Source organism: Lagopus muta, chromosome 4 (genome assembly GCF_023343835.1).
Source record: "Lagopus muta isolate bLagMut1 chromosome 4, bLagMut1 primary, whole genome shotgun sequence".
NCBI classification, from domain to species: domain Eukaryota; kingdom Metazoa; phylum Chordata; class Aves; order Galliformes; family Phasianidae; genus Lagopus; species Lagopus muta.
Genome location: NC_064436.1, coordinates 11,314,035 through 11,340,555, shown reverse-complemented (window position 1 = coordinate 11,340,555; position 26,521 = coordinate 11,314,035). Strand labels below are relative to the sequence as shown.

General features: G+C 39.0%; 1 long non-coding RNA gene across 1 annotated transcript in view; it reads left to right on the top strand.

Moving 5' to 3' along the window:
• Positions 1-26,521, top strand: part of LOC125692021 (uncharacterized) — a 60,537-nt gene that overhangs the window by 6,498 nt on the left and 27,518 nt on the right. The window contains exons 2-5 of the long non-coding RNA XR_007376412.1: positions 18,493-18,595; positions 23,908-24,073; positions 24,652-24,811; positions 25,838-25,981. This is a non-coding gene — a long non-coding RNA (uncharacterized LOC125692021). The remainder of the gene's footprint in view (positions 1-18,492; positions 18,596-23,907; positions 24,074-24,651; positions 24,812-25,837; positions 25,982-26,521) is intronic.

Sequence of the window (26,521 nt, the reverse complement as noted above, 5' to 3'; positions counted from 1 at the left end):
CAGCTATGAACTTCAAGGGAATCTGATTTTTAGATTCCAGTGTATGAAATATACCTGGGGTCGGAGGGTGGAGATGGGGCTTCTGTTATATCATGGTAACATGCTACTACAATGAAGAACTCTGATGACAATTGCTCCAAAAAAAAAAAAAAAAAATCTGACTAGACTTTCAGGAGAAATTGTATTTCTTTGTTTGCAGTAATTCTTACAGTTAGCCTACTGTGGGTTTCATTGCTGCAGGGCCTTGTTCTTACAAAAAAGGAAGGCCTGGTTGAGAAAGTGAAGGTTAGGGGCAGCCTTGTATGCAGCAACCACTAGCAAAAGTTCCGGATCTTATGTGGGGGGGGGGAAAAAAAAAAAAACAAAAAAAAAAAACAAGGCAATAAGTAGGATTGCAACCCTGGACTTCAGACTTGAACCTTCTCAAGGACCTTCTTGGATATTATCCCATGGGCTAGAGCATTGGAAGGAAAAGGATTCCAGGAGAGTGGTTTGACATTCAAGCATTGCTTCCTCCCAGCTAAGGATCAGTGCATCTTTAAGAGCAGAAATCAAGCAAGGATGACAGGAGACCAACATGGATGAGTAAGGAGCTCATGGAAAAACTCGAATAGGTAGTTTATAGAATGTGGGAAAGGGCTCTGGACACTTGGGAGGAATAGAGGAATGTTGTAAGGGCATGCAGAGGTGTGATAAGGAAGACTAAAGCCCACTTGGAATTAAATCTGTCGAGAGAGGTCAAAGACTACAAGAAATGCTTCTTTTAATGTGTCAGTAGCAAAGGGAAGACCAGGAAAAATGTGGGCCTGTTGCTGAGTGAGGTGGCTACCCTGGTAACAGGGGATGCTGAGAAGGTGGAGATACTGAATGCCTTCTTTGCTTCAGTCTCTACTGTTAAGGCTGACCCTCGGGAATCCCAGACCGTGAGGTAAAAGAGAGAGCCTAGGGGAAGGAAAACTTCCCCTTGGTTATGGAAGACCTGGTCCTAGATCAACTAGGCAAACTCAATGCACACAAATCCATGGGCAAGTCATAGAGAATGAGAAGGGTGCATGAGGTCTGGAGAAAAGCAAGTGGCACTCCAGTTAACAAAAAAGGTAAGAAAAAGAAGCTGGGAAACGCACCTCTGTTGCTGGGGAAAGTGACGGAACAGCTTATTATGGATGTCTTCTCCAAGCAAGTGGAAGAGAAGAAGGTTATCAGGACTAATTAACATGGATTCACCAAATGGAAATCGTGCTTGATCAGTTTGAAGCTTTCTACAGTGCTGTGACTGGCTGGATAGAGGAGAGAGCAGAGGATATTGTTTATCTTGACTTCAGCAAGGCTTTTGACACTGTCTTCCATAGCATCATTGTAAGTAAGCTTATGTGAGGTAGATGTGTGAATTGTGAGGTGGAATGACGCTATTCTGCAGTAGTGCAAGATGTTAAGACTGACGCAGTTGTTTAGCCATGGCATGATATTTTGATTATTTCAAAGAGCTTTTCTCACTCCATTAAGCATATGTCTTTACACAGTTAAACATATTGGATCTAAAGTAGCAGAAGATACCTAGTATTCCTACAGAATTAATGGAGGAGACTTTGGAGATCTTCTGGTGATCCAGTTTTTGTCTCAAGAATTTGTAGTTATAGTAAATATGAGTAGATAATTTGAAACTACATTTTCTGTGCCTTTCCCTCATCTTTCACCCAACTCCAAGTGGTATCTTAATTAAATGTGAAGTAATGTGTTAACTAGGTCATTACTTCTCTGCTAGTGAAAGCAGATGAGAGTAGAAATTGGCAAAAACATCTATGTGTCTAAGGAATTTAAATAGCTGTGTTTAAAAAAAAAAAAAAAAGTGTTGAAACACTGAGTTATTCAACCAGACATTGAAGTTTTCAACTAGGTTTCAAAATACCCAGTCTTGGTGTGTAAGCTCTGCATCAAGCATGCATCTATTGTAGCACATAGATTCAGCCATGATAGGGGAAAAAGGTGATTTTTAAGGCAATGAAATATTTCATCTTTATTTCAAACACACACTTGGTTAGTGTTACATGTTAACATTTCTACATTTACTTACTTTAACTGAGCTTACTCCTTGTTGGTCAGGGAATAAAAAGGAAAATAAAAAGTACCATAAATCAGATATGTACAAAGTTTTAAAAGCACAGGAAGTGAAATGTAAGTAAACCAGTTTGTTTCCACCTTAACTTTTTTTTCAATTTCATTTTAGCGATTTAGGTTGTTTTGCTTTCTGAGAGGAAAGGTATCTATCTTTTTTCTTCTGCTCTCAATCATTTTAACATTACTGGGAAATTCTTATGTTTTACTTCAGGCTGATGAAAGTATTTGCTTTAGAGAATGCCTGCTTTAGAAGATGCAGTGAGGGTAAGAGTGATGCATAATTGCAGCTGAATTTTTGGTTGATAAGTTTCGGTATCTTATTTTAGGCCTATTGCACTGGTTATGATAGATTTCATTGAAAGATTTGCTGTTGCAACAGCTTCTTGATCAAAATTGTCTTTGGTTGGAATGGAATTGGGGAATTAAACAGGCTAAAGAAGAACCCAAATTTCAAGGGCAGATCAGACAATCCTGTAAATCTTCAGTCATCACTCTAGAGACAGACTGAAAATATGAAGAGTGCGCAAATTGTTTCATGGAAGATCTCCAAGCAGAGTTGAATGTTTTTGGTTTTGAAGAACTGGGGTTTCTTCATCTTAATCAAATTTTTGTCTGTGGCTGAAATCTTTCTCCTTTCCTGCTGGGGGAAAAAAAAAAAAGCCTACCTTTTCCCAGCTATACCTTAATCTAGAAACAAATGCATGCTCTGAAGATGTGCCACTAAGGGAAAAAGAAACATCTTTGAGCTGTTACATTACTGAAATCTTTGGCAAATGCCAAAGGGAAGGAGGACTTGGCACTCAGAACCTGGTTGCAGCTGTGCTTTAATTGATACTCTCCAGTAATGCCATGACATTGATCACGTGTTAAAATCTGAAGCTACTTTTTACTTCAATATTCCATCTAATCAAAATTGCTCACAAAGATGTATAATGTTTTTATGCATACATGACAGTTCAGATGTGAATGTGGAACAGCTTTTTTTTTTTTTCCTATCTGACCTGTGTGATTTGTCCATTGGACAGCACCTAATTTGTATATTTAGTAAAATCTAGAAATGTTTAGTCTATCCATGTAAAGCCTTAAGAAAAATCCCCTCATTTTCTGAATAGTTTCTGAATGAAATTTTGATGCATTGGTGTAAGTGTTCTTTTGGGGGTTAGTAATGTGATTTATAGCTGCCAACTGAAACATGATGTGTTTAGAAAAAAGCACATATTTAATCTGCTATGGTTTTTAGAGATGCATCTGCTGTTTGCTTTGTTGTAGTTTTTTAGATACATGCTCAACCTTTTTCTTCAGCAAGTCCGTCTGTCTTTTGTAGCTAAAGCTGGTATGTAAGTTTACAGATAACAATATGCAGGCTGCATTGAACAAGAAGACGTGCAGATAATTCAGACGGGGATAACCAGAGCTGAAAAAAAGATCATAGAAATGTCTAGGTATAGGTGAAGCCCCTTACCAGAGGTAGGGCAAATATTTTCACTTGCTGCAGGAAGCTGAGTGGTAGTCTGTCGTTCTAAATGTTTTGTAAATATTTGGAACCTCTGCTGTAGTTTTCAAAACAGTTTTTAGAAAAGCTCTTCTTACAGACACACCCAGAAGATTGCCAATACCGTCTGCTGTAACTAAATGCAGCAATTAACATTCTTTTCCTGTGTGCATGCCTTAGCTGAGTTTCTGGTTAGTTTTATCTTTCTTTTTCTTTTTTTTTTTTTTTTTATTTTTTTTTCCTCCTTGTAAATCTCCCCAAATGTCTGTATCCTCTGTCCTGTTTCATGAATAGTTTAGGACATACCCAACTTTAAAAAAGGAAAATTCAGAAAACATGGTTATTCTTTAGTGTTGTGGCAAAGCTTGTGGTTAGACAAGTAAAAATGGCATTAACTTATTCAGATTGTATTTTACTTTTTTTGCACATAGGGAAGTGTGTCAGGCCCTTTTTCCATCATGGGCCAGTTACTGAGGCTGTATGCCTGGTGCACACCAGTTGCAAAGCTGCGGCCATGTTATAATTCTGTCCTCAGAAAAGGTTCACTGGTTAATGAGGTTCATCTCACAGCACTGCCCACTCAGTGATTACACAGATGTAGTGGGCATGGGAATAGGTAAATTTTAAAGTAACTTGGTTTGTTTTTTTTTTTTTATTGTTTCTGGAATAACGTGTCAAATAGAGATGTGAAGTCTGGCCCAGCAGCTCCTGAAGGGAGACAGGCGACCACTACTACAGGGCCGCCATTTTACAGCAGGGGCTGCCATTATAGGACACAACAAAGTTGCTGCTGCTTGTTGTCCTGAGGGTGAGGGGTGAGAAAGTGGAAAGCTCGTGGTGGCATATGGGGTCAGGACCGTGGAGCTGCCTAGGAGAGATTTGTGAGTGATCTCGCATGGGGTGGCAGACATATCGTGTCACACCACGTGGGTTCCAGGACTGAGGTGCCTCTGTGAAACTGCAACGTTACCTGCCGTCTGCAAACTGAGTTTGTGTGCTTCCTTGTTTGCCTTGTGACTGGTGAGAGTGCTGGATAGTGCAGCTGAGATGTAGAACAGGCTTATTTTTTTGTTTTTACGTTAATGCAGTGCATTTCCTTGTCAGCTTGTGGTGCTCTGTTGGTACATTGCAGTGGGGGTGGGGTGCAGGCGGAATCTGAAGGCTTTCTGTGGAAAACCGTCTATGATTTTTCCAGCTGGATCAACAGCTTACCTTTATTAACTTGGAACATTTGTTTCATCCCACATTATTTTGAAGATGAACTGAAATAATAGGTCTCTAGTTCAATAAAACTCAAATTTATTATAGGGTTACGAAACAAAATCATAATGCAGTATGTGTAAGGCAGCATTATATGCACTGACCTGAACATGGGAAACTAGGGGAAAGAAAATATGAGTTCTGATACTCAATCTTGAAATTCTGCAAGTATGGCTGTGGTGTGTTTGAAATAACTCCCTTACTAAAGGGAAACGTTGTAATTCTTTCTACCTGATTAGAATTTATGACTGTCTAAATGTGCTGTGTGGCTGAATTACAAGACGTGTGTGTATGTTAAACTGGTGACTGTGGAAAGTAACAATGATATACAACTTATAGAAAGATTATCAAAATCAAAAGCTGATGTGACCAGTGGGCTCTAATAGATGTAAGTAGTCTGAGTGCTTGTCATCTATCCACATGATCTTAATGTTGGCAGCCTGTTGAAAGTGATGCGTGGGAAACCAGTGCAAAGTGCTGATTTATTTTATGCTAATGGGGAAAAGTCCATATTGTTCAAATTAAATCCTAAAGCAGGAACAAATCATCCAGCCAAGCCCATCCTATGGAGTTTCATTGAAACAGTTAGTGGTCTCTTCTGTGACCTCAGAGTTATAAAAATTAAACAATGTTAGGGGGCTGCTGTTTTCAAGTGCTTCTGTCTGCTGAAAGCAGCTGAGATTCTCCTGCAGATGGCTGTTTAAGTTAAAAGCCAAATGGAGATCACAGCAATTAGTGAGCATTGGCTTCTAACTGCATCAGAGTGAATAATGTGGGAGACATAAGCCAGGACTGTGCCTCAGTCTGTGTCTTTTCCCACCAGAAACTGAGTACCAGCAATTCTTTTCAATTAGAGAGGGGGGGAAAAAAAAAAAAAAGAGGAATTAAAAAGAGGAGGGAGAATTTCTTGATGCTTCACTTGAACAAAATAAAAGAGATTATGCAAAGATGGGAGGAAAGAAAAAGTATTTCAAAGGAAGAACAGCCTACTTCACGGCTCTGACTGGATTTGTTGTACACTGTTTCTTCTAGTTTCGTCATGTAGTGCCTACCCACAGGCTCATTGCTGGCTCCTAGCAAGGAATGAAGCTATCCCACTTTTGTTATATGTTGCTTAAGCCCTGGAAAAGCATAATAGGTCTTCAGCATTTTTACTTAGAGTAACTGAAGGGAAAAATGATTTATCATTTGAAAGATTTAGAGTTTTCTGAGGAAAAATGGAGGGCCAAAACACACATTCACATTTTACTTTTTACTGGAGGGACTCTTCTGTGTAAGGGCTATACCGTACAACATCAGCTTCACTGGAACTGGTAGAACACGATCCAATATTAAGTACCTCTTCCATCACTCCAGAATATCTTTGAATTTCTGCTTTCCTGAAGGTTCCTGGCTATTCACTGGAATGACTTGGAGCAAGGAAATTGCATTGGAAGATAGCGATCAGAGAATTTGTCTCAGTTTTCAAGTCAAGAAATGCCTCTGATGAATAATCAAATGCAAAACCATCATTTTTTCCTTCAGGTCCTTTTCGTCATGGGCTTGCAAAACAAAGGCTAAATGTTAAATGGCCATTGTTCAAGTCTACATTCTGCTTTTGCCTCCAGCAAATGGAGTGATATAAGTTTGTTACTTTATGTTATTGAGTTGCCATTGAATGACTTGTCATTAGCATCTAGGGACTAGTAATCTGTAAATTCGTATTTATTCCACTGGTTGACTGGTGCTGCAGTAAAAAAGTTTATTCCTGAAAAAATGAAAATGTAGATTGCTTTCTACACTGCTGTTACAGCTTCCTTGAAAAAGAGGAATGAGAAGCCTGCAACTATTAAATCAAAACCAGAGGTACTCTTCAAAGTTGTCTGAGGACAGACTCAGAGGTGGTTCTCAAAAGTCTTTGAGACAGCTGTCTTGGTCATTGGGGCAGGTACCTGAGGAAGAAAAATATGTCATTCACTCCTGTCAAGAAGGGCCAAAGGGAGAATCTGGGGAACTACAGGTTGATTGTCCTCACCTTGGTCCCCCCGGAAGGTGATAGAGCAACCAATCCTGGAAGCAACATCCATCATGAGCAGGACAAGACACTGATCAAGGTTTTAGGAAGGGAATATCTTCCTTGATCAAACTGATAGCTCCCTCCTATGTGATCACTGGCTTGGTGATGGAGATGAGAGCAAGTTCTTCAGCTTGACTTAATGAAGGGCATTGAGACTGTCACCCGTAACGTCTTCCCAAACAATCTGATGAATAACAGACTGAATAAGTGGACAGTGAGGTGAACTGAAAGCTATCTGAACTGCCACCCTTAAAGGGTTTTGAGCAGCACTGTAAAGTCCAGCTGGAGGCCAGTCTTTAGTGGTGTACCCTAGGGGTCAGTGCAGAATAGAAGCTGTGAAGCTTGGTGGCATCTGACAACTGCATGTACATACACAAGTTTGGTGAAAGGACGCAGGAAGTGAATCAGGGCCTGGAGGCACAATTAAACTACCTTAGGATTTAGCAATATAAATTATTTCAAGTGAAGGTTACTGGGGTCAAAGGGGGAAGTGAGCTTGGTGATGAGAAGAGTCTCAACCTGACTGGAAGCTTCTCAAGGAGTAGAAGAATTTCATGTCAGCCAGCTATGAGAGCTGGTGACAAAGACAAGAGGCCAGTGCTGACCCTGGACACAAACATTTGCAATTGCCTGGTATGAAACCCCTTAGGTTGCTGGCAATAGAAAGACAGGGACCCTGCCACGACTGATGCCAGCAGGGGGCGGAGGAGAAGCCAAACAAGTAGCGCTTCCATCTGAGTTCACTTAATGAAGCGTCAGATGAAATACAAACCAAACCTGGGGACTCAGGGTAGCAATGTGCACCAATGCATATGGGATTTTGCTGCAGGAGCCTGGTGGTAAGGCATATCTACAAACACAACTTTCACAAAACACTTGTTATGTTGGCGAGCAATTGCAGCTGTTTGTTTTTTTTATCAGGAAAATTAAAGATGAAATCATAGCCTACCTGCTTTTCTTCTTAACTGAAATGTGCTTTTCAGTCCTCTCTGTGGTGTGCTTTGGTAAAGAAGTGCAGCACCTTCTGCCTGTCCACCTCACCGCATGTAATTTCAATATGAGTATCCAGCTACGTATATATACATGGAGATCAAAACCTTATTTCTTCCTAGACTATTTGGTATTATTATTATTGGGCGCATTTAAGCATGGTAACTTAGTGTTGCATTATTGCAATTTAGGTTGAAATTAAGTAGTGTTTTCTAGGTGAATAACTAATAATAAAATCAGGTATTCTGAAGGCCCCTGTGTTTTGCAATACTTAAGCTGGACCTACTGTTATCCCTTAATTGTCTTATGAAAAGCCAGCTGACACAAGGTTTTAAGTAACATCTCTCATCTGTGGACAAGATGGTAGTTAATGGTGGCTTGCTTTACCTGTCTTATATGAATGAACTTACTGCTACATCGAGGTTTTTTGCTGTTTCTAATAATGCTTTCTTTGAAACTGTGACAAATGGCTGCAAGATCCAAAATTTACGAGGAAAAAAAAAAATGACTGCATTGTTAGTACTCAAGAAATCCAAGTAGCCACTCTTTTCTCCTGAATGTGTATCTTCTGTCTGCAAAGTATGTGACTGCTTTTCATTGTAAGTCCTCTTAAGATGAATCTCTGAAAATCTGAGCGTTGTCTCCATCTCCTCAGTTACTTTCTGTGTCTCTGTTTCGGAGGAGCAGTAATTCTTTTTTATCAGTACAAACACGCTACCAAACAGGTCCCCGGTTATCTTTAAATGAGATTAGATCTTCTCTCATGCATCAGGTGTGTAGCCTGCGATCAGTTATGTAGAGGGAGGCTAACATCACCTGATGCTTTGAGACTGGTGTTGTGCGTTGTTGATTTGAAAGAATTTTACCCTTCATTATGCTGTGTGGGCTATGATGGACTATCCTACGATGGTAGTTTTGATTCTTTTTACCAACACTTAAAGATCTGCCAAGTCTCTTGCAAAATGTTTCTGTTACTAAACTCAGCATGTTTTTGTTTGCCCTGTTGGCATAACGTTAACTAGCTTGGTTTTCTTCTTTATGTTTGCGCAGTATTTCTTTGCGTCGGGAAGAAACAGCTGATAAGCGCTGGGTTTTAAAATTATTTTCTTAAAATTCAGTTATAATAGAGTCCACACACTCCACAACGCACTCCAAATACATTTATCAGTGCCGAGAAAGGAGGCCATTGCAGTTGGAACAGCCCCCACTGGGCGGCAGTGTTGACCGCTACAATTACCGTCAATTCCTATCAATCCGGGACTTCCCCGAGCGTCGTTTTGGAAATATTTTGTGATATCAGCGTGGCATTGAACATACAGACATAGGTCTCACATGCTTAGACCTCACACATAAGAAATAAACTTTAATTCCCTTCAGGAATGGTGTGAATGTTGCCTTTGTTTGTGGCAGTATCCAAAGGATTTGGGGGAAATGTAGCATATCCCACTTACCTCAGTGTTCCTACCATCTGGTTCAACATATTTTCAGTATATCTTATATGTGCTGTGAATAGCTTGTTTATGTTTGCAGATTCTTTGGATGATTATTTCCCCACTTACAAGGAACTACAATGACTTTAATCATACAGATTGCAAATAAAAAGGAAAACCTGTGTTTTGTTCTAGTTGAAGTAGGTTGTTTTGGTAAACAGCAAATGTCTGAGCTTTATTAGCTGAGTGTTCTTTCTCATCTTTTTCCTTCCAAGACCAAGGTGTAAACTGTGACGATTACACCTGGCTTGTAGTAGCTTGCTGTCAGTGTGTCCCCCTTTCAAAAGTCTTCTAGTTTAGTTTCAAAGTTTTAAAAAATTCAGCCTGATACATAAACAGGAAGGCTAGTTTTTCCTTCTTGCTCATAACATATGCCACTGTTAGAATTATTCTTCCGTATTGCCTGATTTTCTAAGTAGGTATAAGTTTCAGCTGAGCAAGTTGCATTTAGACCGTCTAGAGCCTCGCTATGTGTCTGTGTTAACACACAGTGAGGCATATTTCCAACTGATAAAAGTCCAGCACGGCTTTTTCAGGACTAGGATTTGTACCTGGGGATGCAAAATGTGTGCTTTGTAATGAACAGTTAGATAGTTGTCTTCTGCAGCTGTCTTATGTAGCCAGAATAGAAAGCAGGAGAAAAGCAGCAAACCCAAGGGGAACCTGATGGTGCGAATCTTTTCTGTATTATGTGGTCCTGAGATGTAATCCAGTTTCTTAAAATTATTTCAGTGAATGGAAATGCAATAGTATGACAATTCCTTCAACAAAGGATGAAGTACTGGTGACAGTGGATTTTTTGTAACCACTTAAAAACGTTTAGGAAAAAAAAAAACAAAACCAAAAGCACTAAACATTTGTGCTGACTGATGTCAGGCTAAGCTCTTTCTTAATTTCTCTTTTTATAGTCCTACCAAGTAATAACTCCAAGCCAGAGAGATGGATCAACTCATTCCACTGTGCCTTCGTGTATACCACAGTAGTTGGAGAGCAGTGCTTGCATAAACTGTGAAAGCCATAATCCTTATACCTTAAAACACTCTAAAAAGCAGAATATTTCATCTTAAAAAGATTTGTTCCATTCTTCAGGTGTTAAAATATCCTGCATTCAACATGCATCACCCTGGGAATTAGCAGGTATGAAATAGTTGCAAAAACCAAGGTGTTTTTGTTAGGTATGTAGAGAGATTGAGAGAAAAATTCTCAGTAGCAATATTAATTGTTTCTGCAAAGATTTTGCTCTGCTGTGAGTGGTTCTGGTACAATAAATACACACATCTACTAAATGTAGCAGCCAATGCTGCTTAAAAATTCTCATAGCTGTGATACTCATGGTTCATTTTCAGCCTCAGTAGCATTATGTTAAATTGTCAATGCTAAGATCAGTTTCTCCAAGCAGCAGGTTTCTCTGTAAACAGAATTAAACAGGATCTGTCATAAATCAAGTTTTTTTTTAGAAACCATTCATTGGGTCTTTATTTTTGTACCCATTGCCAAATCAGGATATTTGGAGAATTATCAAGTGAGCAATGAAAATACGCAGTGGATTTGCCAGGTGGGATTTTACATACTGCTAATGCTCTGGATTTTTAGTAGCAATTATCACTAGAAAACCAACAAGTATTTCTTTCTCATCATAGCTGGCTAACTGCAATGCAGAAGTCAAAAGCTTGTTTTATATATTTCCATTCTCCTGTTGGATTTGGTTAGCTTTTTAGTACAAGATCTTAAAGATCTCTGTCCATCTAGAAACTATGCCAAGAAGCTGTGCCAAACTGATCTTAGCTGCTTCTTCTTGGCAGTTCACGATTCCAAAGGAGCTGAGAGATGGTCACGTGTGCTTCCTCAGAAATCCGTTCCATTCTCTGGAGGGCTGGGACAGACCCTGGTTGCAGTCTCAGGCTGGATCTCTGACTTCTCATGAACCCCTAAGTTCCTTGCCTTTGTCCTTGGAGAGCCTACTTTTTGGATGTGGATCCAAATAAAGAAAAAAAAAAATCATATTCTAGACAGAGACGAATTTTTTTACCTACAGAAAATCATATTCACAACGCGGTCTCACATGTCGGTTTCCTTACCAAGCTTACCTTAGCTCAGCACAAGCTCTGTTCCCTTCCTGGGTCAGAAAGGTCAGATTCTCTTGGTGTTGCCCCAAGTCTGGTTAAGTATTTCCCACAGCCATCGGTTCAGGTATAGCATACTCCTGGTTCCGGGGTAAAACACAACTTACTCTTATTTAAATGAGGCCCTAAATAGATCTGTATCCCTTGGAAGCAGTATCAGGTGTCTTATCCGTGTCCTTATTTGTATCCTGCTTTTAATTCAGTGGCATAGTTGTTAATCACTCATAAGTAAGACTCAGTGTGCGTTCTTGCTTTGACACTCTTTTTTTTTTTTGTGGGGGGGATCCAAATGACTTTCCAACAGTGCTTGGCGTGCTAGGTTTAGCTGCTTTTTAAATACTGCATGCAACTGCTTCACAGAGATAATAAATGCATTATGGTTGTGAGTTGTACTACCATCAGAAATAAGCCAGCACATTAGGCTTCTCGTGCCAAAATCTGTTTGAACTTTTACAAACATAGCTTAAGCAGTGAAAGAATCCGGTGGTCCATGGACAGTGGTGCAGGACTACCTTTTCCTTCATTACTTGGAGACATGGCTTTCCTTTTATAGCCAAATAAGCATCGAAGATTAACAGTGTTGGAAACTGCGTGTTCTATAGGCTTATGTAGAATGACTACAGTGCACTCTTTTATTATGAAAATCAATGTGGTACTCTTTTTGCACTTAGTATTTATTATAGACTGAAAAGCTAGTAAGTGAAACGTTATGAGATTCATTATGTGTCATTTAATAGATTGTAACTAAACCATTGACGGTCAATAGAAATTTTAAATGCAGTGCTTTTTTGTTATACATGATACTGAATATAATATGTATATCCAAGATAGTTCAGTTATGGTTATGATTCTGTTAACAATGATGAAGTGTGAAATAAATTTTCTATTACTGCATCGTTGAACAAGTAAGCCGCACAGATACTGAATTCTAATCCAATAAATATTTTCACATATGCAGGGAACAATTGCTAAGTACTGATGAGCCTGCCAGCACAGGATGACTGTATGCCAGAAAAGTAACAAATGAAACCCTGCTATATATATTACTGTATGAACCGTTGGGAATATCATAGTTCTGGGTGTTCCTAACTGGGTGCCAGAGATCTTGCTTCCTTCATGGTGGTCAAAGGAAGATGCAGAGCACTGCCTTGCTGGCTTGTACAACTGAAAGAAAGATGTAATTTTTCTTCTTTAGCTAAGCTGGAGAACATATGTTTTGCAAAAGGAGGAGAGGGGAGGAAAATCAGCATGGGAACAGCCAGTATCTTGATTTATGCAACTCCCTTTTGAAAGAAGGGTAACCCTGAAGTTCAGGCAGAATCTTCAAATCATTTCTGATATAAGCCAAAGTGAGCTCAAAGCCAAAAGAAAATACTTCTTTAAAACTTTCTCTTCCTTTTAGTATGAATATTACAGTTGTTAGAATCTGTGAGATGAAGCGAACAGGGAAACAGCTCAGTATCACTATTTCAGGGCTGAGAACCTGGCAAAGGCTTCGCAGCATCTCTAGATGAGAACAACTCATTGCTCTCCACAGCTCTATGATATGTTCACAAAGCACTGTGAGACCTGAGGGACCTCTGTGCTGTAGTCCAAGCCCATCAGTGGGTGTTACTCCATTTCAAATCTTCCTCTCTGTTACGCCAAACAGAATCTATGCAGAAAGATGCCTGGCCCTTTGCCCTACCGTACTTCTCAATCTGTAATAACTCGTGGTTTTTGGACCCGGCTTCTTATGGTTTGTCTGCGTGGAAAGAGAGTGGGCGGCAATTTCTCTACTTGCTGAGCTCTTAGAGCAAGGTATGAACACACTGCAAACTGCTGTTGAATGTCCAGGCGTGCAGTTGTTCATGCGGCTTGTTTCTCCTACCCCTGCAGCTATAGACTTACAGATGAGTACCAAGGCAGGTGTTACAGGATGTGATGTGAGACCAGCTGTGGCACTACTTACAGGAGAAGTCATTTCAAATACTAGCTCAGTCTTTCATGGATCAGTTTGATGTGCATTGCAAGTAGGAAGTTTTACAGGTGCAGTCTCAGAGAGAAAATAGAAAGGGTGTAACACAACACGATGTTCTTAGTCTGTAATTTTTCCCAAGTCACCTTCACTAATCAAGATTCAAAATTGGTAGCATAGACTGTAAGACATTCTTAGGAGATAACAGCAGTGTTGTCACACCTTCAATTCAAATAAAATAAAGTGAGTTTTAGTCTCTGGGGCTTAAAAGTTAAAAGACAGCTGTTGAAGCTGGAGATCTTAGCTGAAGTGTTAGGGATTGTGGTGAAATCCGCATTCTAGTAAGCATAAATGTTCTCTGCTACTCAGTACAGTGTCCCTTTTGGGTCACTTTAAAAGAGTCTGATGCTGTACTCTTTTTAAGATCATTTACAAATTGTGTTAATTGTCAGTAAGTTTTGGACAAGCTTCCTTCTTGATCTCTAAAAGCTTCCAAGTTCAAGTGCCAGTGAATGTGCTTTAGGTCCTGGAGTATTGGGTATGTCTTTTGCCCAGGTGCTATCTTGGGCAGAACTGCTTAAGAAGCTGAGCAAAGGCTAGGTGGCCGAACATTTGATCCAAATCTGTTGTTTGGGCACATAGAAGCATTACTTCTAACCTTCAGAATAGAGAAAGGGGTGAAATATATCTAGCAGCATGAGTTTTAAAGTTCTAAACCTGGAATTTTATTGTTATGATAGCACTTTTCTCGTGCAGGTGGCATTTGCCTTTGCAGGTGATTTACCAGATGTTGAAGCATCAGCCTGGCTTGGTTGTAATTGTGTCTTCATAGATTGCAGGCAAAAGCCTGTACTTTGAAAAATGCTGGCAACTTGTATTGAGGTTGTCATTACAGTAAGCTAACTGCTTTCTGGGTTGGATTGGTAGCAGAGATCATTCTGCCTCTGCAGCTATTTAGAAGCAAAATGAAGTAAAGGAAGAGTGTAATTGCTTTCCAAGGAGCACACAGGATGTTGCAGAGAGTTAAAGTGCAAAAGGGGATCTCAGCAATCAAAGAAATAAGCTTCTGTTCTTCTGTACGGCAGGAGAGAGAATGAAATGCTTGTTAGTGTCCTCTTAAGAGAAAATTGATAGGAGGATCTTCAAGCACAGAAATTATGTTATATGCTAAGGAATAATCCACTGCTTTGTGGGTGTACTGTCAAAAATAAGTCAAAAATAAATTTCTGCAAGGCTAATACTGCTTTTAGGCTAATACTCTTAACTTTGCTGCATAGGTTATGTGGTTATCTGTGATATGTAGAACATTTATCTTGTCAAGAGAACGAAACACATCCTTCCGAATACAGATCAGGCAAGCAGCTTGAAAATAGGCAGCCATTATGTAACCTTCATGCCTTCTAAGAATGGGAATTATTTCTTGCAGCATAGCAAGACCTTAATTCACATTCGCAGTAGATCCCATCTGGATTTTCATGACAACATTTTCTCTTTCTCTCTGTGTTGCAGAGAGGCTAGATAACCTTCCGAATGGTGATCTCTATCTGGTTGGTGCAGCTGTAGCAGTTCTGAGAGTGTCCTTCCTTCCCCTGTGCTTAGCTGGACTGAAATGGACTGAATCGGGGTTACACAATATGCTGAATCAGGGCACATGCTTGCCTGAATGTTCTTAGGCCACGTCTGCTAATTCCCTCACAATAGTGCAGTGAAGAATGAAGGTTTAAGAGATCTAAAGCTTTGGGGTCCAAGTGCAGTTTTTGACTCAATGAATGTGATGCAATTCAGGTTTTTAAGAACTTGACGGTGATGATGGAATGGGAGAGGAAATTAATTTAGGCAGAAGAGAGATTATAGATATGCAGAAAGAATATGTCTGAAAAGCACTTCATTTTCAAGTGGTCTGTGCAGTGGGTATCTGTCAACAGTAAGTCTTCCTGGTCATTGATAACACTGTTATATTCCTTACACACATGCAGTTGGAGGATCTCTTTCTTCTAAAATGTTACAAAATTTGAAGGCATTTGCCATGACTCTAAACAAAGCATTTTGTGCCCATAAAGGCCTAAATCAGAATGATGCATGGCGAGGTAATATACAAAACTGGGAAGCAAATTTGCTATGTTATTTGGGAGATGTGTGTATTCTGTACGGGTGGTTATTCCTGTGTGGCAACACAAGGCGTTTGCCTTTTAGCAATTACTAACGAGCTTAAGAAATTCGCCACAAGTTCTTCACAGATCTGAACTAAGGAACCAGTTCTCTGCAAAGAAAAAGCACTGGCAGTAATGAGTCTTCTGCCAAAGAACTGAAATGTTTATGAACACCGAATAGTGTTTCTCTTCAGGAATCAGTGACGTGTTTGAGAATTGAGATACTTGGGCTTGCAGGACTTATCCATGCTAGGGGATAATAATCTAATAATAAAGGGTCACTTTTTGTATAAACTCTGTTTAGGTATGAGTTATAATCCTCTGTTCCTTGAAATCTACAAATACCTGTGTCGCCGTTTAAAAAGAACTCTTCTTTTTCATGCTTTAGACTAGAAAATAGGATAAGATGTAGGATTAGGTGTATTTCCTCACTTTTTCTGCTCAGCTGTGTATTTGCTATCAGTTGACAGAGCCAGTTTAATAATGTAGTTGAGTATAGGGTAGAAGTGGCCATAAGATGCTCTTTGATTTGTGATTGCTGGGAATTAGTGCTGTTAATGGGAATATCAGGTACACTCGCAAAAATAATGGCTCAGTGGTCCCATTAGAGAAGTGGCAGTAAAATGTATCTACATCACGAGCATTGATTCCCATGGAAAAAATAGTGAAATGCAACCAATTTAATTAGGAACTTGGATAACTTATATGATGTCATTTTTTTAATTTTTATTTATTTATTTATTTCCAAAATATTTCTCAAGTAGAAAACATACGAGTCCTGTATCTAAAGTAGTAATAATTTCAGGGAACAGGTGATCATTTTTACCCGGTTAGTTTTATTTCTTTTCTCCAGGGGACACACGGGGGGGAAAAAAACACTTTTCTTCTATTTCTGTGTATTAATCCTATGTATTTTGTCTGCGGTGTTCTGGAACCCTGCTCAGGGTCCAGTGTTGTTTGTGATGTAAACATGAATAAGATTGATTTATCAGTCTGGATCACTGAGTTCCACCAAAATGAAATTAAAGCCTAGAAGAGAAATTTAAGAGGTTTGCCCTTACAATGGCAACCATACATAAAACCAATTGAAATACAACCTGTCTTAATTATGTGCAGAAAAAATAAAGCCTGGAGAAACAACTCAAATTAATGTTATTTAAGACATCCTAAATTGTCCTCTGTCACTGTTTTGCAGTTCTGTAAAGCTAATAATTCTTTGGTGGCACTTTTTCCTCAGGAATTCTGCTACAGTGTAGACTTAAAATTGCATCTTTTCACAGGCTGACTGCTAAAAGTGAGCCGCAGCACCGAATCATTGTACAGCTCGGTGCTTTAGTTATGAAGGCACCTTGACCGTGAGTCAAGTTTTTGTAAAATATCTTAGAAATTCAGGTGATATAGGTAGACTGTTTCACTAAACATAATTATTACGGCTTGAGGTAAATTGTGCTTGGACATTGTTACTTTTCATCTATGTAATTTGTAATACAAACGTGTAAGACAAACATGTAATACAAACATGTATTTGTTCCCATTTGGTAGGCCCAGGATCTGTTTCTAAATTCTAAGTGTCCTTTTTCAGAAACTATAATCCATGTTCCCAATTAATACCTGTGTTAAGAGTTAAGAGTTAATACCTGTGAGACAGCTTCATGAGTAGAAGTTGAAGAAAGAGAACCAAGTATAAGATTTTTCTAAACAGTTATAAATAGTTATTTGAATAAAAATAGTGTGTCTTTTCTCGAAGGGATTGAGATATTCTTAGTTTATGTTCATGAGGACGTCTCCATTCATGTGCTGGAGTTAGTTCTGCCTACCACAGAGCACAAAGGAAGGACTTTTTTTTCAAAGGCAGTGGAGTGACAAGATGTTCCTTCATGTGGTGATCAAGTCATTTAGATAGGGGCAGAATAGCTACATGGAGTTGACCAGAGTAGAAAAGCTGAATAATCTGACATCTGTCAAAGCTGATGGCTGTGGGAGTCGGTTGTGATGCGAATGAATTCAGGCGAAGTTTTACTCCTGCGAATTATTTGAAGAGCATCCTTTAACTGCTCTTTTTACTTTCAATTGACTAAAGCATTTATGAGTATGTTCTTGACAAAATACAGGTGGAGAAGCACAAATTCATGCTTTCAACCTATGTGTATTTTTGCATGTTTAACATAACTAGCTTTTGCAAATCTGAGAAGTATTGCACAGTTCTGTTCAGCTGTAGGCAGGTGGCAGAGTGGCCCCAAGAAAGATCTTAAAAGAAAACCAACAGAAAAAATAGTTCACTGTTTCAAGCGTCACTAAGACTACGTGCGTTTCTTAGTGCTGGAGTACAGGTTTTTGACAAAAAACAGCACTCACCCCCTGCAAATTCTGGGAATATAAAAAAAAGTTACAGCTTTTTACTGAAGAAGAGAATGTGGACAAAGAGTATTTTATGGTCATTCATTTGGCAATAAGCAACAAATACAAACAGATCCTTTCTCTGAAAGATATACTGTAAATGGTCAAATATCAAAAGAACTGAATGATTTCTTTTTATTCCCTTATTGCAACAACAGTACGGTTAATTAACTCCTTGAAATGTGGTCTATGGGGCTGTTAAAGGTCTCTAGAATTCTCTTTGTTGATCCCTCTTTGCCGTTCTTTTGACCTCTCATTACAAGGGTTCTGAAAATTAACCATCACTTGGAGAGAAATGGAAGGCAGAGGAAATGATGGATTTTATTACTGAGAAAAATTCGTCTTGAATTTTTGAATTATTTAGAGTAAAGAAATAAATCTGAAATACATAAAGCATGCCTGTGTCAAATATGCCTAATATTAGCAAATGAACCATTGTCAAACCTGTATTTTAATTCACAGGTTCCTCAAGAAGTTTTCGAGAAGTCATCTTTTGCTCCGTCAGTGAAGTATTACCCTGAGAAGATGTGGGAAAACAGAACGCAGAGCAAGCCCTGGACAGAAGGTATGAATAAAACCTGACTAAGAGAATGGTCCAGAAGGCCAAAGATGTCTGTCAGGATAAAATTCACAGGTTGAGATGAGATCTCCAATGAATTCTTGTGAGCATAAGGAAAAGCAGACAACTTCAGGCATGCAAAGAATTACATTTTGTGTGTCGGAAAATTTATCTGATTTTTCCAGCTACTTACACACACTGCCAATATCTTCAGGCCACACAGAGCTACAGCAAAATACTGCAAAAATGTCTCAAGCTTGCACAGAAACACCTCTGTAAAGGAGGCTTTAAACTCCAAATGTAAGGCTTACTTGATTGAAAACAGCTAACATCTAGACCCCTCAGTTAGAAGATATTGTGGATTCATCCGCAGACACACAGATAATTTCTTTTATTGATGCAGTATCTTTTAATCAAAATTATCCCAAAATAAGTACTAAATTAAATTAAATGCGTAGTGAGAAATGACAAGTGAGGGAACAATGGGAATTGCAGCCTAAGTTTTCTTATATCGACAGCAAAAGTAATAGAGGACGTTAACTGTAAGGATTTCTTGGTAGTTCTGCATTAAATGTAGCTGGTGCTTAATATGAGATTTTTCTCACGCTGGTTAATAAATAACTTTTATGAAAAGCTTGATGAGGCGCATATAGTTTCACGCAGCACAGAAACTCATAAAAAATAATAAATATTGCAAGTTTTTTGCTTTTAGTGAAGGGATTTGCTGGCACTTCATTCCTGAATGCTTTCAGGGTATTTGGTATACAGATCTTTATCTCATTAGCTCTGGTAGCCAATAAACTGCTTTTTATATTCATTTATTTGTTCCAAACTGGAGTGGTTTGTAACCCGAACTTCAAGGCTGCTTCCCTGGATATCTCTTTGGCAAAGCCAGTTTGTAAGTTACAGTTCAATCCGAGTTGTTATTACTGTTCAAATAATGTAGAAGACTAGTAATAGAATGTTAAACCATTCATCTTATCGGCCACATCTTTCAGTCGAACAGGAGCTATGGCTTATCTCGGCTTTCAAATAAATCTGCATCTCTTGATGTACTCTGAGAAGACGGGCCACCTGTCATTGCAGTGAAGAGTTTTACTTAAAACCAAAGCAATTTAATCTCCGAGGATGGAAGATACTTAAGACTGTATTGAGAGATTAGCCGTTTGTTTTCTTCAGAGAAATAACTGAGACCCAGAGGAATTCACATGGTCCCTTTTCTTAAAAATATTACAGCATACATAGACTATTTTAAATCCGTATTAAATCCAAGCAGTTTTTGTATTGGAATGTATTAGTCCATAGGCCTTTTACAGGGACAAAAAATGCAGCTTTGGATGGTGCCACTTTCCAGTTCTCTTGTTTTGTTTTGAACAGTTATGCCTGCTGGTCTATTTTTCACCCTGTGTTTTCCTTTCTGAACATTACTTTTCAGCATTGAGAAGTGAGGCACTTCACATTTTTCACTGTATTTTTTTTCTTGTACTTACAGTGTGTGTTTTTTCTTGAAACACACATCTCCAGAAAGCTAAGCTCCAGAAAGGTTGCATCATCATTAAATGGGGTAATAGCTCACTTGTATTTTAAAAAAGAGGAAAAAACGAGCTACTGAAATAACAAGTACTAAAATTAGCTTCTTTTCTTTTAAAAGGAAAAATGTTTTTTAAAAAAATCCTTAAGTGTTGTTTACAGAAGTCCTTTAAAATGAATACTTCAGCCTGCTTTGCGTTTAGGTGACTGTGCAGCAGAGGATCAGGTAGCTAACGATTGCTTGTCCATAGGCTTCTTGACTTTATGACCTAGCCTAGTCACAGGTCACTGGTCATGATGACAAAGTGAGGAGAGTTGGGAGTCCTGGATTGGAAGCAGTGTTTTTCTAGATTAATATATTTGCCAAGCTACTACTATCATCTTAATGACCATCATCTGCTGTGTAATAGTTACATTTGTGATTATAGGAAAAACATAAATTCTATGTGACAGTCTGAAAGTGTAGAAAGGAACAGCATACAAACATACATATTTGTCAACTCAGTTAGGGGGAATCAGGGGACGTGGGCAGGAAGAGAATTTCTCTTTCGACTGAAAAATGCTAGCAGCGCTAAAGAATTGTCCCAGATTTATTTTCCTGAAACCTTATGGGAAATTCTACCTTTTTTTTTCCCCTGAAACTATTTGAAATTTCAAATGTGATTCCTCTTCCATGCGGATAAAATGAGCAAGACTAATTTTTCACTTGTTGTGGACTCGAGATTTTGCAGGTAAAATATGGCAAGATTTTAAACAGAATGCCTACTTGTTTTTCTTTGGTTTTGTTTTTGCTCTAGAAACTTGTTTCTCCGTGGCCAAATTTTTCATAACTCTCTGCTAGTGAATTTTTGTTAAACGAGGCACCTGGAACTAGTTACTTCTGTAAACATGTGTTTGGAGTCTAGGTTTAAAGCCCTTGTAACAAATTCTCACGTCTGATGACTGCTTGATGTCACTGCATACTGCTTAATATCGCTTTAAATGGCCTCGTTTAGATTGCTAAATCAGTCTGCTTTTATATTGGATATATTATAAATGACAGCTGAAATGACTTCAGTGTAACACATATTTTCTTGATGTCATGGGCCATCAAAGCAGCTTTTAAAATAGTTGCTTTTGATCTCATATCAATAGTGCAGAAGTTCAGTCTTTGTCACTCTAGCATAGACACATACAGCATACGGCAGACAAACTTTTGCTTCTGAAAATGATCAGATCTGAAGAAAATGGTATAATCTGGATATAAGTACTGAACAGGAGAACTGAACAGGAGGAGAAAGCAACAAGTGCAAAAATCAGTAACGTGCACGTGTATTTAATGAGCTAACAGCTTTTAATCACAGCATCTAAATTCCAAGGGCAATGTAAGACTGTCAGTTTGTATGCCAGTTACACGAATTCAATATGGCACAAAAAAACAGAATCAGCTGTCTAATCCCTCAAATACAAAATCAAACAAGTGTAATGCTTTTTCAAATAGTAAAATTTTTGCATTCATGATATAGTGTATGCGTATAAGTCAGAGTAGTCAACTTGCAGAGCATGCTGCAAAGCTCACACTTCAGTTTCTTTAATGTATGAAGCTCAAAGCTTTCGGGATCAGAATATTTGTCACGTCTAGGCAATACCCATTAATCACAACCGGTCAGAAGTTCAGCCTCTCAAAACTGATCTTGAGGAAAAAGCAGGCTGTGGAAAGGAAGGCTATTGGCGTGGTGCTCCCGGAAAGCTCTGTGAGATGACGTTCTGTGGAGTGTAGGACACCAGAGTGCCAGAGGAAAGAGACAAGAGGCATCAATGTAAGCAGAACCTGGAACTAGGTCATGTATGAGATAGCAAGACTATTACAAACCTACATCACCAGGAAGGGGCAAATGGAGGCAAAGGGAAGAAGTAAAATGCTTTAAACTGAGAAAATAGGTGCAAGCATTTTCTTCAGGGCATCCAGGTACAAAGTGCCTCGCCACTAAATAGTAAGAGACTAACAGGGCATAACTTCAGATCCTCATCTGCCCTTTTGGAGTATCAGTTCAGGTAAACCTGAATGAGGAGCAGGTGGCAGCAGAGGAATCCTTACGTGGATTGCGGTCAATCCACGCTTACAAGAAGCTGTAAACTGTCGTCAGGAAATTACATTTATGGAAAGCAGTACATTGTCATTCTGACCTGCACAGTCACGATTCTTATTTTGAGACTCCTAAAGGATACGGGAGGCAGGGAGGAGACAAAGGAAAAAATACACCTTAAAATCCAAGCGTTACAAACTGTCTGATGCAACTGATAAACTGCTTGTGAAGCAGCAGTGTTTCATCACTTGGTTGTAGAGATGGGCCAAGGTAGACAAGTCTCTGCTTCACAAAAACTTGCACTGCCTTTTGATTTCACGGAAGTAACTATTAGGACTTGGATTTAATTTTATCTAAGCCACCAAAAATGTTTTCTGAGTATGGCTAGGTTCGGGCCCAGAAAAAATACCCTGTTTGATAGCATTTGATATCTTGTTGTCATTTGAGCTCATAGTATGTTTAGGGGAAATGTTTCATAGTGTAAGAGTCGCATTCATTTACAGTAACTGAAGAGCAATTCTCCTACTCGTGGCTATTTTAATCTGTGGTAAATTACCACGATGGGAGGACCACAGTTAATTACAAATGATTGGGATGCTGAATATACAAATATCTGAGTTGCTAACATAGTTATATAAAGTACATTTTTTTTCTATTGCTTCAAAATTTTTGTTCCTCATTTCTTGTGTTCTCTATAATTGCATTGTTGAAAATAATTCCTGGGTTGAAAGAGAAGGAAGTAAAAAAAGAGGAGAAAAGTTTTCCAGGCTTCTGGGGAGTTGTCAGATAAGCTGCATATTGCGGTTGCCAAGTGCTTAGTTATTTAATCAGAGCACGTTTTGCCATTACGTTTAACACAGTCAGGAAGTGACTGAGTGGAACCCAGTTGTGACAAACAGTACAGGTTTAAAACATCATTTGCAAATTGCTCTTTGCTTACGTAAAACTTTCCGGATTGAAACCTGAGAAGAACATTTGTTAATGATCAGAATAAATGAAAATGGCCTTTTATATAAACATTCTTAGTTTTGTTTTACTGCATTTGTTACAGATCTGTCTTAGTGTGCAAATTTGTATGATAATTTTGCATTTGGAGGCATTGTCCCATGAGGAGCCAGCTACAATTTCAAAGACCATCTTTGCTACTCAGAACTATTCCATTTTGTAACAAGCTCTTAAACTGGGAAGGCTAGAAACACTGACTCATTCAGCAGAATCCCTTGTCTTTTGCCTCGCGTTTGCCCAGTCAGGGGCCGTAGAACTCATACCCTTTTTTCTTTAATTACCCTCATCTGTTTGAGAAAGCAGGCATAATCAGTTTTAAGCGGAAGGCTACTTCCAGAAGGCTCTGTTAGTTCCTTACGCTATTAACTCCCCAGAATAATTGTTTCGGGAGCGTGGGTAAGCAGAGTTGAGTCAGTCAGGTAGGTAGCGCTGGGAGAAAGGAGCCTCGCCTGGACAGCGAGAAGCACCAACCTCTGTGAGCTGTGGCATTGTGTTTGGAACTAAGTGAGACTTTCTCCCGTAGCAGTTTGAAAATTTAAGCATGAAATAACTTGACATCGGTTCCTTTTTTATAATTAAGCATTGTACGTTTTCCTTTTTGAGTGCCGCGGTCCAGGATTATAGTTCTGTATTAAAGCTAGGAGACAAATGAACGGCTACAAAACGAATGACGAGACTTCAGCAGGGAGAAACATGGCTTTTGTTCCTGTTTTTCAGAGTTTTTCAAGTTATTGATGTAAATGGACCTATGGATTGTCTGAGAAGGAATGATTAGACACAAGTGGGATTTGTTAAAACCACACATTTCAGATGTAACAAAGTAAATCAACAGTGAAGCTGAAGAAGTTGGATTTCCAAGAAGTCTTTGAAAACAAGGGATTAGGTACTGCTCCCATAAAGAAAGCATGTCAAAGAGAAAAGATTAGTCAAATGATTTTAGGCCTCACTGCCCATAGAGTCTTTTAGGTAACTAGATAACGCTACATAAATCTGTTCGCTGGTTCTCCTTACCTCTGTAAATCGCACTGATCCTTCTAAATCTGGATGCTGTATAAAGCAAAGCACTGACAGCGCCCACACGTAGATCTAACAGTGGGGTCTATTACGCATCAGCTTTTGAGATGTTTTCTCTGGGAAAGTGAAAAAGAAGGAAAGGGGTTTCTGATTTTTCGGGAGTTGAGAAAGACAGTGTTGACGTGGGCCAGCAGGCACACACTGCCTGCACAACAGATCTGTATTCAAGGCAGGCAACAGGGGACTGGCCGAGAGTCAGGGTCTGGAATTTGTGCTGATCTAGCGGGTGCTTGCAGACATTGCAAATGAGTAAACCGTTTAAAACAGTCTGCTGAGTTACCCGACTGAACCTTTTTACTGAATGCAGCTTATCTCTGTGTTTTGATTCTGCGATCTGAATTCCCTTTCTTATGTCCACGCCTAGCAAAAGACCTGTATCTTTTTCAGGACGTCAGTTGTTCAACTGGAGAAGTTGAGTGGACGAGCTTGTATGGAAATGATGATGTGTGGACACCTACACTAGGACAGTGGGAATCTGCTCCTAATTGTCAGGGAAGATGACTTACTGCCGAATAACAGGAAGAATGCTGTTGGTTTCCTTGTAAATGTGAGTCCCTCTTTTCCTCGCCCGATTTCTATAGAATGTAAATTAATGAATGAATGAGAACGGATCAAAGGAGTGGCTTCTGTTCTGACTCCATTTTAAAGTCAACAAAGCGTTATGTATTGCGGTTATTTTTTTTTTAGGTTTTTTATTTGGTTAAAAAAGCCTATAAAAACAGACAAATACTATAGGGAATAGGAACTTCCCCCCCAAAATGGGCCTGTGATTATCACAAAGCTCGGATGTATACGAGAGTAACTGACAGAAGGATTAAGGCGATCTTTGCACGGTTTGGTAACAGCAGGCACAGGTACCTGCAGCACAGAATGCGGGTCATTGGAATAATAAGAAATGCAATCAATCTCGAGAAAGTTAAGAAAACAGGAAATGTTGGAGAACTTAGTGAGAAAATGCCACGACTTGCATACTTTTATGTAAACTTTATAATACTTTTATGGCCAACCAAGTAGAAAAAAATTAAGCGTATATATATTACAAGATGATATTCTCTAAACCAGAGCTTCTCACTGCATAACCTGTGACTGATTGTTTGAATAAAATAAATAGCCTCCAAAAAAGGTAAGTCAAAATAGCTGCATCCAGGATTATTAAAGTACAGAAGTTAATAAACTAATGTACTTGCTGTGAAACCAACGTTGGAAATGGAGAATGATTAATAACTTGAAAATATACGACACGATAAAGGTTTTACACACAATCTAGTCTGGGAATTGCTCTCCTTGTTCCATGTTTCAAGACACATCATTAGTTGGGGATGGAGGGAGGTAATTTAGAGTGCTGTGGGGGAGTGGATTAAAGAAAGGACTTCAATGTTTGTAGTGAGAGCCTTACAGTAGTCTCTCTGTAGTGAGCTCGTTGTGATAACGTGATTATTCTGTGATATAAAAACCCCCTTTCTGCCTTCAAAGAAGCTACAAATTATAGAAGGCTTAATTTTAAAGCACATTCCTCTTGAAAGCTGAAAGCTATTTACAGAACAAAGAAATTCTGATCCAAATTTTTATTTAGCCTCTAGTTCTGCCAAATGAGAGCACGGGGGAAATAGTTTGCTACATGAGATGACTCAGTGGATTTCAGCCGTTCGGCGGTGCCGGGAAGCCACTCCGGCCACTCAGGCCAATCCTACAGCCCCTGCTCGTAACACCCGAAAGAGTGAGTTCACTTTACTTGATCACTAAGTGAGAGGAAAAATAACACAACTGTTAACAAGCCCCGTTTACTGCTGTATCAAAAAGATATCTTTTGATGTTTCTGCATGAACAGAGGAAAGCTAGAATGCAGGCTGAAGGTATACAACTGTGGTAGCATTTGAGTAGTAGGACCCATGAAATCTATTCTCAAGTACTTCTTGTTTGTGTGTCTAATAATATGACTGCGCTTATGTGTAGCCTTTTATATTGGATCACAAGACTGTATTTCACTTATCTTGGAGGGCTGCCTGTCTTCACAAAAGCTGTAGGAATATAATATCTTTGAGAACTCTGGCAGTCTATCAGATTCGATTGAAATTATTCAATGACTTCTACAGTTATCGCAAGGAATTGTAACAGCATGGGCAAAAATACACATGAATAAAATTAGTTCATAGTTTTCTCCTTTGCATATACTAATTATTTTATTTATTTATTTTTTAAGTATCAATCCAATCTAGTCATATCAGTTCTAGATCCAGATAGAGGAGCATAATCAAGC